Source organism: Taudactylus pleione, unplaced genomic scaffold, assembly GCF_031769625.1.
Source record: "Taudactylus pleione unplaced genomic scaffold, aTauple2 ptg000006l, whole genome shotgun sequence".
In the NCBI taxonomy this organism is placed as follows: Eukaryota; Metazoa; Chordata; class Amphibia; order Anura; family Myobatrachidae; genus Taudactylus; species Taudactylus pleione.
Window position 1 is genome coordinate 31617220 of NW_028284409.1, and position 14363 is coordinate 31631582.

The following is a 14363-nucleotide window of genomic DNA, read 5'->3' on the forward strand; positions in this document are numbered from 1 at the left end:
AGGACGAGGAAGTTGACGGCCTTTAACTACGGGCAGCAGCTACAACATGTGGTTCTTGGCCTTGCTCTCCTGTCATGTGACAGCCCTCCACATTTTCTGCAGTCTTGAAGCAATTTCACAAGCACCAATAGTGTAGCCAAGGTGCGGTTACAAAATTCACACATGTGCAGTCGTGCACACACACAAAAATATTAGATAAATAAAAGACAATTGATTTTAATTTTTTTTCAACTCTAGAACTTGGGCTCAGAGCACTGATTGATCACGACTGGAGTCGGGGAGCACTAGGTTGCAACTTGCATAGCTGGCTGGATCTTGTGCGGTTAAGCCTAACATGCACACACACACAGTAAAAGTAAAAAAAAAAAGACAATTGATTTTTATTTTTTTTCAACTCCAGAATTTGAGCCCAGAGCACCAATTGACTGGATTTGGGCAGCACTAGGTTGCAACTTGCGTTGCAGGCTTGATCTTGTGCAGTTAAGCATAACACGCACACACACACAGACTAAAAGATAAAAAAAAAGACACTTGATTTTTATTTTTTTTCAGCTCCAGAACTTGAGCCCAGAGCACTGATTGATCACGATTGGAGTCAGGCAGCACTAAACTGCGTTGCCGACTTGCTAGATCTTGTGCAGCTAAGCCTAACAGGCACATACACATAGACAATTATTAGAAAAATAAGAAAATTGTCTTTTATTTTTTTTCAGCTGCAGAAATTGAGCCCAGAGCACCGATTGATCACGACTGGAGTTGGGCAGCACTAGGTTGCAACTTGAGTTGCTGGCTGGATCTTGTGTGGTTAAGCCTAACATGTATGCACACACAGAAAAATATTACACAAAAAGACACTTTTATTGTTTTTTTTTTTCTAGTTTTTTGTAAGTCCAGAACTTGGGCCCAGATGGACATAGCAGAGCCCAGATGTATTCTGCACCAGCCCAGATGGACACAGCAGGCTGCACAGCCCAGAATGGATTAGCAGCACCAGCCCAGGACACACCAGGACACAGCACAGTACAGCACCACCAACCCTTGACACATAGCAGATAGCACCAGCCCAGAATGGATCAGCAGTGCACCAGCCCAGGACACAGCAGACAGAAGACAGCACAACACCAAACAACACTTGCAACTCTCCCAGCCCTACACTACCCACCCTCCCTGTTCAGTCTCCACAGCCGGAGTGAAATGGCGTCCACCACGTGGTCTGTATATACTACACTGATGATAGAGATGTAAGCTCGTGAACCGCGAGATTTCCAACTCTATGGTTTTGCCTTGGTTTTGAGATCCGAGTCAGGAGGGAAGCCCCGAGCCTGCTTGGATCCGACTTGGATCTGCTGAATTCGGGTGGGTTCGGATCTCTGAAATCTGAACCTGCTCATCTCTAATATGTATATATATATATATATATATGGTCCATAGGCAAATGCAGGGGGGGTTTCCGCCTGCCTGGAAACCCCACCTCCCCAGCCCACACCATGACCACAATAGAAATAGGAATATAATGGAATTTTACTAGCGCTGCATGTTCTTCTCAGTATCATAAATGACATAAATAGCACCACCTGTGGATCTTTTAACATGTATCAGCCAGTAATAAATAACCTGTGCACCAAATAGGGGATTTGGAAAACATGCACTGTTAGGGATGCACTACTATAGAGCCCAATATTTACACATATGTCCAGGGCAGTGCTAGATTCTTCTGCTGCTCCCACAGACTACAGGACTTGCTCCCATGCCCTGGAATGGTGCTCACATCTAAAATAAAAACATTAAGCTCAGACAGGATGGCCTTACTGCAGCATTTAATGGCTTACTGTGATCTCTGGTCCTCTATATGCTGTAATTATGACACACAATACACTTTGTATGATGCATATTAAAGCTGGATAAGTGGTAATTATGCCCTCTTCATGTACGGGCCACACTCACTATAAAATCAAGCATTTGGAAACCCCCCACTAGAATTCCTGCGTTTGCCACTGAGGTCTGGAGTTGATTCTAGGTGTGACATTTGCATTTGGAATCAGTTGCTGTCGACTCTCAATATGAGATCCAAAGAGCTGTCACTATCAGTGAAGCAAGCCATCATTAGGCTGAAAAATCAAAACAAACCCATCAGAGAGATAGCAAAAACATTAGGTGTGGCCAAATCAAATGTTTGGAACATTCTTAAAAAGAAAGAACGCATAGGTGAGCTCAGCAACACCAAAAGACCTGGAAGACCACGGAAAACAACTGTGGTGGATGACAGGAGAATTATTTCCCTGGTGAAGAAAAACCCCTTCACAACAGTTGGCCAAATCAAGAACACTCTCCATGAGGTAGGTGTATATGTGTCAAAGTTAACAATCAAGAGAAGACTTCACAAGAGTGAATATAGAGGGTTCACTACAAGATGTAAACCATTGGTGAGCCTCAAAAACAGGAAGACCAGATTAGAGTTTGCCAAACAACATCTAAAAAAGCCATTACAGTTCTGGAACAACATCCTATGGACAGATGAGACAAAGATCAACTTGTACCAGAGTGATGGGAAGAGAAGAGTATGGAGAAGGAAAGGTACTGCTCATGATCCAAAACATACCACCTCATCAGAGAAGCATGGTGGTAGTAGTGTCATGGGATGGGCATATATGGCTGCCAATGGAACTGGTTCCCTTGTATTTATTGATGATGTGACTGCTGACAAAAGCAGCAGAATGAATTCTAAAGTGTTTCAGCCAATATTATATGCTCATATTCAGTCAAATGCTTCAGAACTCATTGGACAGCGCTTCACAGTCTAGATGGACAAAGACCCAAAGCATACTGCAAAAGCAACCAAAGAGTTTTTTAAGGCTAAAAAAGTGGAATGTTATGCAATGGCCAAGTCAATCCCCTGACCTGAATCCGATTGAGCATGCAGTTCACTTGATGAAGACAAAACTGAAGGGAAAATGCCCCAAGAACAAGCGGGAACTGAAGACATTTGCAGTAGAGGCCTGGCAGAGCATCACCAGGGATGAAACCCAATGTCTGGTGATGTCTATGCATTCCAGACTTCAGGCTGTAATTGCCTGTAAAGGATTTGCAACAAAGTATTAAAATGTGAAAGTTAGATTTAGGATTGTTTAGTTTGTCCCATTACTTTTGGCCCCTTAAAAAGTGGGAGGCACATATAGAAACCATTGTAATTCCTACACCATTCACCTGATTTGGATGTAATTACCCTCAAATAATTCTGAAAGTCTGCAGTTAAAGCACAACTTGTTTGTTTCATTTCAAAGCCATTGTGGTGGTGAATAGAGGCCAAAATATGATAAATCATTCAATGTCCCAATATCTATGCACCTGACTGTATATATATATATATATATATATATATATATATATATATATATATAATTTTTCATCAAATTTGTAACTTTTTTTTTAATGGAACCACAGGCCAAACTGTTCTTCTGCTCATGTGCAACCTGGCTGGCCAGCTCACATTTGTGCTTAGCTACAGGCAGAGCTGGCCCTAACCAATTTGGTGCCCTAGACAATATTTTCTCTGGTGCCCCCAGGAGAAAATCCCAGGTTCTCCCCTCGCAGCACACTGCTGTAACTAAAGATAAAAAGGACAGGATTTAGGCCCTCATTCAGAGCCGCTCGTTAGCGGCAGTACGCTCGTTCCGAGCGATGTTTGCACATCTGCGCATGCGTACGCTTTTTAGTACGCATGCGCGAACCAGTCAGTGCGGCCGAAAATCCTTTGTACGCTATATAGCGAGTGCCTGCTATTTTGAGTGACAGAATGAGGCGTATGTGGGTGGTAACAGGGGAAGGTGCTTGAAAATGGGGAGTGGAGATCCGAACGCAGGCGTGCTTAAAGGTCAAAACGGGCGTTTTATGGGTGTGTATATTTAAATCAGCAGCGTCATTGACCACGTCACTGGGTTATTTTAGAGCCAGAACTGCTCGCAAATTTGTGGTAGCAAACACCAACCACAAGAATAGCGAGCAGTTCATACGCTGGTCGATGTACTCGATTAATCTAATAAATAGCGGACATGACGTAGGATGCGTGCGGCCAGGGGGCGTTTTTAACAAATAAATGAGCGTATGTTTTGCTCGTTCGTTCAGACTTAGAGGTGTGAACAGACTGCAATGTGCGTACGGATCATTTGAATAGCCACCCCTTGTTTTTAAACGAACGACCGCAAATAGCGAACGGCTCTGAATGAGGGCCTTAGTTCCTTATAGCTCCACCACAGAAGGCATTCTATAGGGCAAATTCTACCCATGCAGCACTCCTCTTCCCTCACTGCACTTCACCTATCACCCAACACAGCGCCGGTCACCCAGCACCCCTCACTCAGTACAGTACACCTCACCCCTCCCCAACACCTCTACCAGCACAGCACCTCTCCCAGCACAGCACCCATTACCCCACACCCAGCAACACACCACAGCACCTATCACTCCTCAGCTAGCACAGCACAATTAGCACCCATCACTTACAGTACAGGCATACCCCCACACCCCATCTGTTGTATGTAAGTTTACAGGACACCCATGTAGACTGTTCTAGCACATCTCAGTAGAATGGTAGCCAATGGTTGCACCTTGTTGTTACTTCCTACCCCCTTCTATGCTGATGACCATCATCATCATCACTAGTACACACACTGGGTCCCTTCTTACCAATGTGGATGATGGAGTCCATCGATGCCTATAGCAGTGTCATATCCCCCTGGGCCCCACTTCCAATATCTCTCCCCCTCCCCCCAAAGCAGTGTCATAAACAACCTGAGCCCCCACCCCCCATGTTTCTGCCTTCTGCCCTCCCTCCCATAACAGTGCCATCAGCCCCCACATATATCTGCCAGCCCCTCCCCCATAGCAGTATAATCAGCTCCCTGAGCCCCTACTCCACATGCCTTTGTCTCCCCCTCCCATAGTAGTGCCATCAGCCCCCACATGTATATATCTCCCCCTCCCCCATAGCAGTAGCATCAGCTCCCTGAGCCCCCACTCCCCATATGTCTTTGTCTCCTCCTCCCATAGTAGAGCCATCAGCCCCCACTCCCCATTGTATATATCTCCCCCCTTCCCCATAGCAGTATCATCAGGTCCCTGAGCTCCTAATCCCCATGTCTTTGTGCCCCCCTCCCATAGTAGTGCCATCAGCCCCCACTCCCCAAATGTATCTGCCTCCCCTCATCCAGCTCTTACCTTTAACCCTGTATGGTGGAGCCGGGTCTGTCAGCAGCTTAGCCGGTGTTGCCTGGATTCTCCTCCTTTCTCTGCAGTAGGGGTTGATCAAATTCAGCAGTAAGTTACTCCTTGGTACCTTAGGCCAGTATCAATGGGGCAGGTGAATATTGCAGAGCTGACCTAGAAATATTTTATTGATAAATTGTTATGGCAATAAGTGGCAATAAGAAAATTATCATTATCACCAGAGAAAGCCTATGTGTTCAATACATTAAACTAGAGAGGAACAGTTCGGTTTTACTGGGTTCTTTCTGTCAAATTAGCACAAGTTTGGAAATACCTTTTTGGCTATACAAGAAACGTGATAGCCGGGTAGCCATTAAGATGTTGTTCTCTGATCCAAACTTAAATGAGCCAAAACTTAACTGCACATCTCTAAATAAAACCAAATTATAAGAATCGTCAGGCACCACTCCATGGGTACCTCTGTGCGCACAGAGGACCCCTGCACCACCAGACCTGTGATAAGACTGGATAAAAGCAGATCCCAGTGTATCTAAATGCATGGATACTGCTTTTCACAATATTCAATATATCATCTGAACGATATCTACCTGACAAACCAATTTAAACCTTCCCAGTTAATTAAGGGACACCTAACCCTATAAACTATTCTAACATCATGACACAAGGTCTGGTTCAAGGTGCTAATTCTTAATCTGTGTGTAATTTACAAAATTTATTTATTTCACTAATATGTTCGCTGATATATGCCTTAATAGCATATATGATCACCTACTAGCACTTTTTCTAAATCATTATTGTTTTTCTTACTATATGTTGTTGTGTATTTTCCATACTTATTGTGAGATACAGAGTTACCGCTCCTCATACAGCGAGGATACATGTATAGGAACTTACAGATCAAACCCATGATATTTAGTCCAGACTGCTTTGATTGTTGCACATAATCTACAGTAGTTATTGCATTTCCTGGACAGAGAGTACATAGTGCTGTTTATCAGTGCAAATTCACTTTCCTGTATCTCACAACGGGATATTTTTCCATTAATGGTTTAAGCTCATTTGCCTTTGCTCACCTACATGTTCGCCAACATATATGCCTCAATGGCATATATGATCATTCACTAGTACTTTTTCTAATTATTATTGTTGTTATGATGGTATGTTGTTATGTATTGTCATATTTATTGTGAGATACAAAATTTCAGTTCCTCACACAGCGGAGGACATGTGTATAGGAATTTACAGACTATACAAATGATATACAGTTCAGACTGCTTTGATTGCCGCACCTAATTTTCAGCAATTATTGCATTTCCTAGACAGGGAGTACATTGTGCTGCTTATCAATGCAAATATACCTTCCTGTATCTCACAACAGGATATTTGTCCACCTATTGCTTCAATTCATGTGTCTTTATTACAATGCGAGTACATTAAATATTTTAATTAGAAATAATAAAAGTTAGATTTTATCTATCATTACATGAGGTGTTCCCCACAGTAGAGGAGTACTTTTTCCTTCTTTTCTTTGAACATAGCTAATACTGCTCCCAGGGAGCACCCTCATCTAGTAAATATAGTAACTACAAATCTCATGTATACACTATCAGATTGAATACTGAATATACCACCAGTCTGTGCGATGTTTCATCACCCTATTATCCTTCCCTCTCTTCCCATTTCCTCTTTTTCCCTTTCCCCTACCTACCATACTGAAGTGCCATGTTAATATTCGCCAGCTGTATCCTAATAGTGTAGGAACAAAAACAGGCCCATTTTATGTGATTTTTACCTGTTTTTATGATATTTTAACAAAAAATCCAGATCCAAATCAAAACCGAAAAACAAAACACCAAGGAAAAATATCCAAAACCAGATTCAGATCCCAAACCAGGGCAGATCCAGATCCAAAACCAAAACCAAAACATGAGGTCGGCGCACATCTCTAAGTAAGATGGCTGACGCAGAATTTAATGCAAGTCAGTACTGCAGATGGATCTTGCATGCATTCATGTTGTGCATGCTCCATAGCAATGTGTACATAACTTCAAAATTGTATGCAACTCAGTTCCATTTCCACTTGTAGTTGAAGGGGAGTAACTGGGTGGTAACCAGCGTATGTGTAAAGGCATATCAGGTGCATGTCAATGGAATTGTATGCCATGCAGAGTTGTTTATACACAAAGATAGGACTATTTTCTTACAGATCTCTTGCACCAAGGCTAGGGCTGATGTGAGTATGCATTGATAATGATGATGGCTATGAAATGAAGTATATGAATAGGGGCAGTGCAGTCTCATAGATGCGTACAACTTAGCATACTGTATTTGCAGGATTCTTTGTGCATGCAATGCGAGTGTAATTATGGCTGACTTACGTTCAACTCTGATTGGCCATTTTGTCTCTCAAATGATGGCACCTATAGTAATTAGGGTATGCAGGCGAAATTGAGCGAGTTAAGCATTTTATCACCTATATGTCACACAGAAACATAATGCATGGGGATACTATGGTTCCTGGAAGCTGAGGGCCTGATTCAGAGATGTATGCAATGCCAATATTTACTCAGTTGAACGATTATCAATTATCGGTGCATGCATCTCAATCACACTGCTCAAGCAACAAGGTACATTACTGCTGTCATTCACAGTGACTTTTCACTTGTAGTCTAATTGACAGTCAGGGAGTGTTTGGGGGAGGTAATGGGGGAGTGCCGGTGAAAAAGGCCTGCGATCCCATGTGCAAAAAAAGGTTCTTGCAACTCAGTAAATACAGCCATTCTCCAAAACCATAGGGTCGCTTATTGAAGGATCTGCGACCGTTGCTGTTTTGTATGCAGTCGCTTAGAATTGTGATGCCACATGTGGTTGTCTCAATACAAATCCTGGCATCTGTGACATTTGTATATTTTGGCACAGCAGCTGCGTACATACAGCTGGGGTGGGATTAGCATACAGTACATCTCTGAATCAGGGCCCGGGAGAATTGTCTACTATACACAGGGGACAAATTGTCCTAGCTGGATGCTTACTTACATGTAATCAAATATGTTTTTATACATTTAAGTTTGTTTGTTTAATTTATCTTATTAAACACTTACAGCAACTGAAGATATTTTAAGATCCATAAACATGTCAATAGCAGGCAATTTTTCAAAGGTGAGTTGAGATATTTTTCTCTGGTGTCTAACACTGCCAGGAATTGTATTAAGAAAGATGTATTTTGGAGTCATTGGAATGATCCTCAGGTTTATATCAAATGAAGAATCACCCTATCTCTCAACAAAACAGCAATGTTCAGAAAATATTTCAATTACAAAATGATTTATTATGAAGCAACATTTCAATGGAATAAACCAAAAATCAATATAAAGCAAATCAAATATCTTGCTTGTTTTTGTATACAGAGTATAATATCAGGTTAGCTACAATGCAGTTTGCTTGCCTAAAAATACAAAAACTGAAAATTAGAGATGAGCGGGTTCAGTTTCCAGGAAACCAAAGCCACCCGAATTAACTGATCTGAGTGGATCCGAGTCTCGTGTGCCATGCCTCGTACTTGGTGGGCAGTTGTTGGTTTTATAAGAAATAAACCATTTTTTGTGTGTGTTCAACAAACTTCAGGCAGTGTTTAAGTGTTTAAGGACACTTAATGGTCATTAGGTCAGGACTCACCACCTTAATATAATATCTGCACAATGCCTCACAGTCGGTGGGCAGTTGTTGGTTTTATTTAAAAAATTACTTTTTTTATTGTGTTCTAAAAACTTCAGGCTGTGATACAGTATTTCAGAAACCAATGGTCAGTAGGTCGAGGGCCACTGCTTTAATATCATAGAACAGCAGGAGCAATTGATAGAACAGCAGGAGCAGCAACCATGTATTAGCGCTGCAACTGCTGCCACAAGTAATGAAGATACTAGTCCTTCAACATCATCTACTAAAGCCAGGCATCTGAAATCAAAGCAATATTTGACATTGATAAAGAAAAAAACACTTCTAGTTAAGGGAATGTTTCCTGCAGAAATACAAAATTTCCAACATGCCATACACCACATGCAGTGGCAAGGAAAGGCTCAAGCCTTGGCCTTAAATTTGTGAGGGGTGGTTCTGCAAGCAACTGCTGTCAGTCAGGTATCTTCTTCTGCCTCACATGGCGATGCAAGACCTTTTCACTCAGTATCTAGATGAGGTGTAAAAAATAAATAAAGCAGGAAAACCAGTTCTGAATAAAAACACAATAACAGAAGAATAAACTGTGTTCAGAATTGTTACAAATCCCTGAGGAAAGTCTAAGGGTGCCTGCGAGTGCTATGTGTAAGCCTGACTTTCTGCTACAGGACATGTAGAGATGCCTCCTTCTACCATGCTGCACCCTCTGCAAATGTGGGAATGAGTGGCACAAGAAAAGATTCTTACATAGAAAGTGAGGATGCTATGGATGAAGTGCAACAGGATGAGGGTGATATTTGTGTAGCTGACACCATTATCGAGCATGTTGGTTAGCATGTCATTTGTGCAAGTGAGGCACCAATGAAAGCATTTCTTACCCATGATAGGAAAAGGCCATTGTTATGTCTGAGGCATAAGACCAAAAAATCCACCTCTTATGTGTGGAATTATTTTTACACAAATGCAAAAAACAGTTGTCAAGCCATCTGTAGCATATATAAAGCCAAAGTAAATAGAGGTAGGGATGTAAACCATCTAGGAACCTCCTCCTTCTTATGTCAATTGCAGCATGTGCATGAAAACTTTTTGCCAATTTATGAAAATTCTGTTATAGTAATAACAACAAGCTGTCCAGAGTCAGTTAGCTCCCATCTGTCAGCAGAGGTGTCCATGGATCTGGTGACACCTGGTGCACATATTCCATATTCCCATAAAGGGGATGAGGCCTTGTGAAAAGCTCACCGAGGGCTTGCCCAGCATTCCCGGTGATGCTGGGCTGCCTCTGGATGACTCTCAGCTCCTCCTGTGTGACAGGAGCTGAGTGCTGCAAAAGAATGTCACACTGCAGCACCCAGCTCCTGTCACTGAGGAGAAGCAGGCATATTCATGTCACCCCCTCCAAGGATGACATCTGGTGTGGCCTGCAGCAAATCGCTCTGTCAACTAGATCCAAATGCCAGGAATCTCCACCACCAACAATTGACTGTTAAACAATATTCTGCAAGTGGAAGCAAGTATGGCAGCTTTGACCCAGTTGAACAGCAGATCACTGAAGCCATTAAATCTGTGTCCAATATCTGCCATTAATGCATCTGGTTTTAGACAGTTAATTAAGTTCCTATGACCCTGCTACAAAATGTCATGGTTTGATTTTACTAGAAAAGCAATTCCTCATCTGTACCAGAACATTATAAAAAATCTTGGCCTACAAAATCCTATTGTACCCATTGTCCACCTAACCACAGAATAACAAATAACTTACCCCACTTGGACTCCTGAGGATTTGCCATATCTGATAATACCACACTAATTGTGAGAGCATTACAACCAGGTGAATCCGAACACGTACCATGTTTTGCTCATTAAATAAACTTGGTTGCGCAGCATTTTTTTAAATGACAGGGTATGCAAGAGATGCTGTCTGTGGCCCACAAAAAAATTTAAGGACATTTTCACCATTAAGCAACTGCATGTAGAAGATTGCAGAGGGTTGCAAGAAAACTTTAATTTGCCATGCCACCAACTGAAGCAAGAGGCAGTAACATGGTGGAATTTCACCCTTTACAGTATATGCTTCAGTGAATGGAGGAGTAGCAGCAAGCCATCCAAACTTACACAACAAGCCATGACATAGGCAGAGGAGGGGGAATGTAATTTAGCCTAGCACAGTGGAGAATGTTTTCCAGCTTGTGCAATATACTCAAACCCTTTGAAGTAGTCACCTGTGAAGTAAATTTAGTCTCTGCCAGCTTGAGTCAGGTGATTCCCCTAATTAGAGTTTTGGAAAAACAGTTCTAGTAACAGAAAGAGAAGATGAAACAAAGTGATTCCACTAAGTATGTCAGGCTTGTAGATCAAGTTCTTTATTAGCTTTGACAGGTTCCAAGGGTTGTCAACATCTTGAAATTGGATAACTACATTTTGGCTACCATATTTAATCCAAGGTTTAAGTCATATGTCATGTCTTTCTTTCCAACTGACACAGATATTAAGAGATGTAAAGAGTTCCTGGTGAGCAAGTTGTCAGCTCAAGTGACAAAACAACATCTCCTCCTTCAGTTTCTCAAGCAACTGTCCCTGCCAGGAAAAAACTGAGCTTTCTTAAAAGACCCACTGGTGATACAGATGAGTCAACACAACATTTTGACATCTGGTCAGATCTAAAAGAGTTGCCCAAAATTTGTGACACTTCTACCATAATGCAATCTAATATGGTTAGCATTCACAGATTGGTGGAGGATTTTTATTATTATAATGACAAATAGACATGTCACACAGTCTCTTTGACTACTGGGAGTAAAAAAGGCAATTTGGAGGCCCTTGTACAAACTCATTTTGCTTTACTTAAGCTGCCCACCCTCCAGTGTGTACTCCGAAATAGTTTTCAGCACAGCTGGGAACTTTGTCAATGATCGACATAGGAGACTACTTCCTCAAAATGTGGAAAAGATGATGTTCATTAAAACAAATTATAAAATCCACGCGGAAGACGTTTACTGCTGATTACATCAAAGTACAGAGAATACTACAATGGTGGATTCCAGCGTGGATGAGTTGATATTGTGTGAAGATGATGTAAACGCTGATGAGATTGAGAATGATAATGACAACAGCGTCTTACCATTGCAGAGATCATAGACATCGCTATTAGCTTAGCTGTCTTAAGCACATCATTAACAGCACAGTTAGCTGTCTTAAGCCCCTCATTAACAACAGTATTAGCTGCCTTAAACCCATCATTAACAACAATGTTAGCTACCTTATGCCCAATGGTAGTTTGTTTTGTGGGGGCCCAAACAAACCAAGCAGTCCCCAAAAGTGGCAGTCCCTGATGCTGAAGTGCTTAGTTTGTAAAACTGTGCAATTCCTTTTTAATATACAACATAAGAGTGGCCACTGATGATGGTCTATTTTGCAGAGAGTGAGCTGGAGCCTGTGCCGACCCAGTGAAGGCCTTAAGAGACACAATAATGGATTTGCCTCAATTAATCAAAATACCAGAATTCAGTCCAGATGTATCTACCGTGCTCAACAAATTGCACAGGGAGTCATCAGCACCAGCCAAGATCAGAAGCATATCATCTGCATACAAAGCAATGGTATCCACCATAGCACCCAATTACTCTAAAATCTTTACTAATTTGAAACACATTTTTCACTAGAAATAATGTTGTGCCTCACACTCATCTTAATTTTTTAAATTAATCAATCTATCAATCAATCAATCAATCAATCATTCTAGTGTTCTTCTTAAATGTGGAGGGGTGGCAACAGTGTGGTGCAGAAACCCTGTTGTCATGCAGGTCTGCCGCTTGGTTGTACCTTCAGACCACCACTGCTCTCCTGGTTCTAGAAGCTCAGATGAGCATGAACTAAACCAGAATGACCTCCACTCTTGGCCTCAGACTGGTTACACCTACGTGCCAAACACAGGTTGTAACCCAGATAGAAACACCAGAGGGGAAATGTGTAGGGACAACAATGCCCACGGCAGTACCCTTGATGGATGGATATTTTAATTAATAAATCAAAATCAGTCAATAATTCTGGTATTATTTATTTAGTAAGTGTGGGCTGTATTTTTTTTGGGGGAGATTGGTGAATTTTTGAAATATTTGCAGCTTTACAGTGCAGCTATTCATTTTCTTGACTTTGTAAGCCTTGCCAGGAATCCTAGGCTTTTAAAGTTGCATTCTTTTTTAGTTAAAAAATATTTGCGAATTATTAATAAATTAGAGCAATAATAACCAATAAGAATGTTGGTCTATGCAAAACAGATGTTCCCCAATGCGCCCAATGATAAACTAAATTTTTTGGAATCAAACAATTAAATTAACTTACAAATCAATCTTTCCTTCCTTTTGCTGCCTTCAACTACATACAGATGTGTCCACATACATCAATCCTCCATGCGCTACAAGTTGCATTACACAACTTGTGAGTGGCATGTGACTCGATAGCACTGAGCTCCTTTCAAGCAACTTTTTTCCCTCAAATGCATCTTATTCACACAGCGTTGCGAACAGAGGGCCTGATTCAGATGATTTGTCGATGGTGGCCCAGTGCGCATGCGCACGATGGAGCCGGCTCCATCATGCACATGCGCGAGCCCTGGATAGCGACGGGCAATCCATCGCTCCGGGTCTCATACCAAAGGAGGCGTGCTGTAGATGTTGAGTTACAGCACGCCCCTTTGGTGGGCGGGCCGGGGGCGTGGCTGCCCAGACAGAGGCGTTCCCAAGGGAACGCCTACCATCTTGGGCCGGCTCCACTGACATCACAAGTGATGTCAGTGGGAGTGCTTTCCGCTCTGTTAGAGCCGAAAGCACTCTAGGGCTTGCGGCAACGAGGCCCTACCACAACGGTCTCATCGCAAGCCCGTTGGTCGCGATGGTCTTGACCATCGCGACCATCTTCCTGGCCACTCGCTATAGCTATGGGTGGTCACCCACAGCTATGCGAGCGGCCAGGAGGCCGCTCTAAAAAAACAGAAGGCCGGCCCTGATTCAGAGTGAGCGCTCTGTCAGAGCGTCCAGCTCTGAATCAGGCCTAGAATGCACAAGCAGCTTCTGTTGATTAAAAAGAAATGCAGCATGCCTATATTCTGTGTGTGACTGCGGGTGTATCTGCATGTGAAATGCTACGTTACAGAGTCAGCAGCTGTGACTGTAATGTAGCATTTTGCATGCAGATACACCCGCAGTTGCAAACAGAACATAGGCATATAATTTTGATACTGGTTGATGCTGGTGCATTCTATTCACACCACTGTCAGAATATCAATCATTTGAAGGTAAAAAGTTGCATGAGAAGATGCTCTGCGCTACCAAGTCACGCCACGGCATGGTGCTACTAGAAACAATCTTGGTCATATAGATTATTAAACTGAAATGCTGTCTGCCACTGCAGTGCCACTCTGTTTCCTAGATTCCTAGATGTTCCATGTTTGAAGTTGAACTGTAATGTGT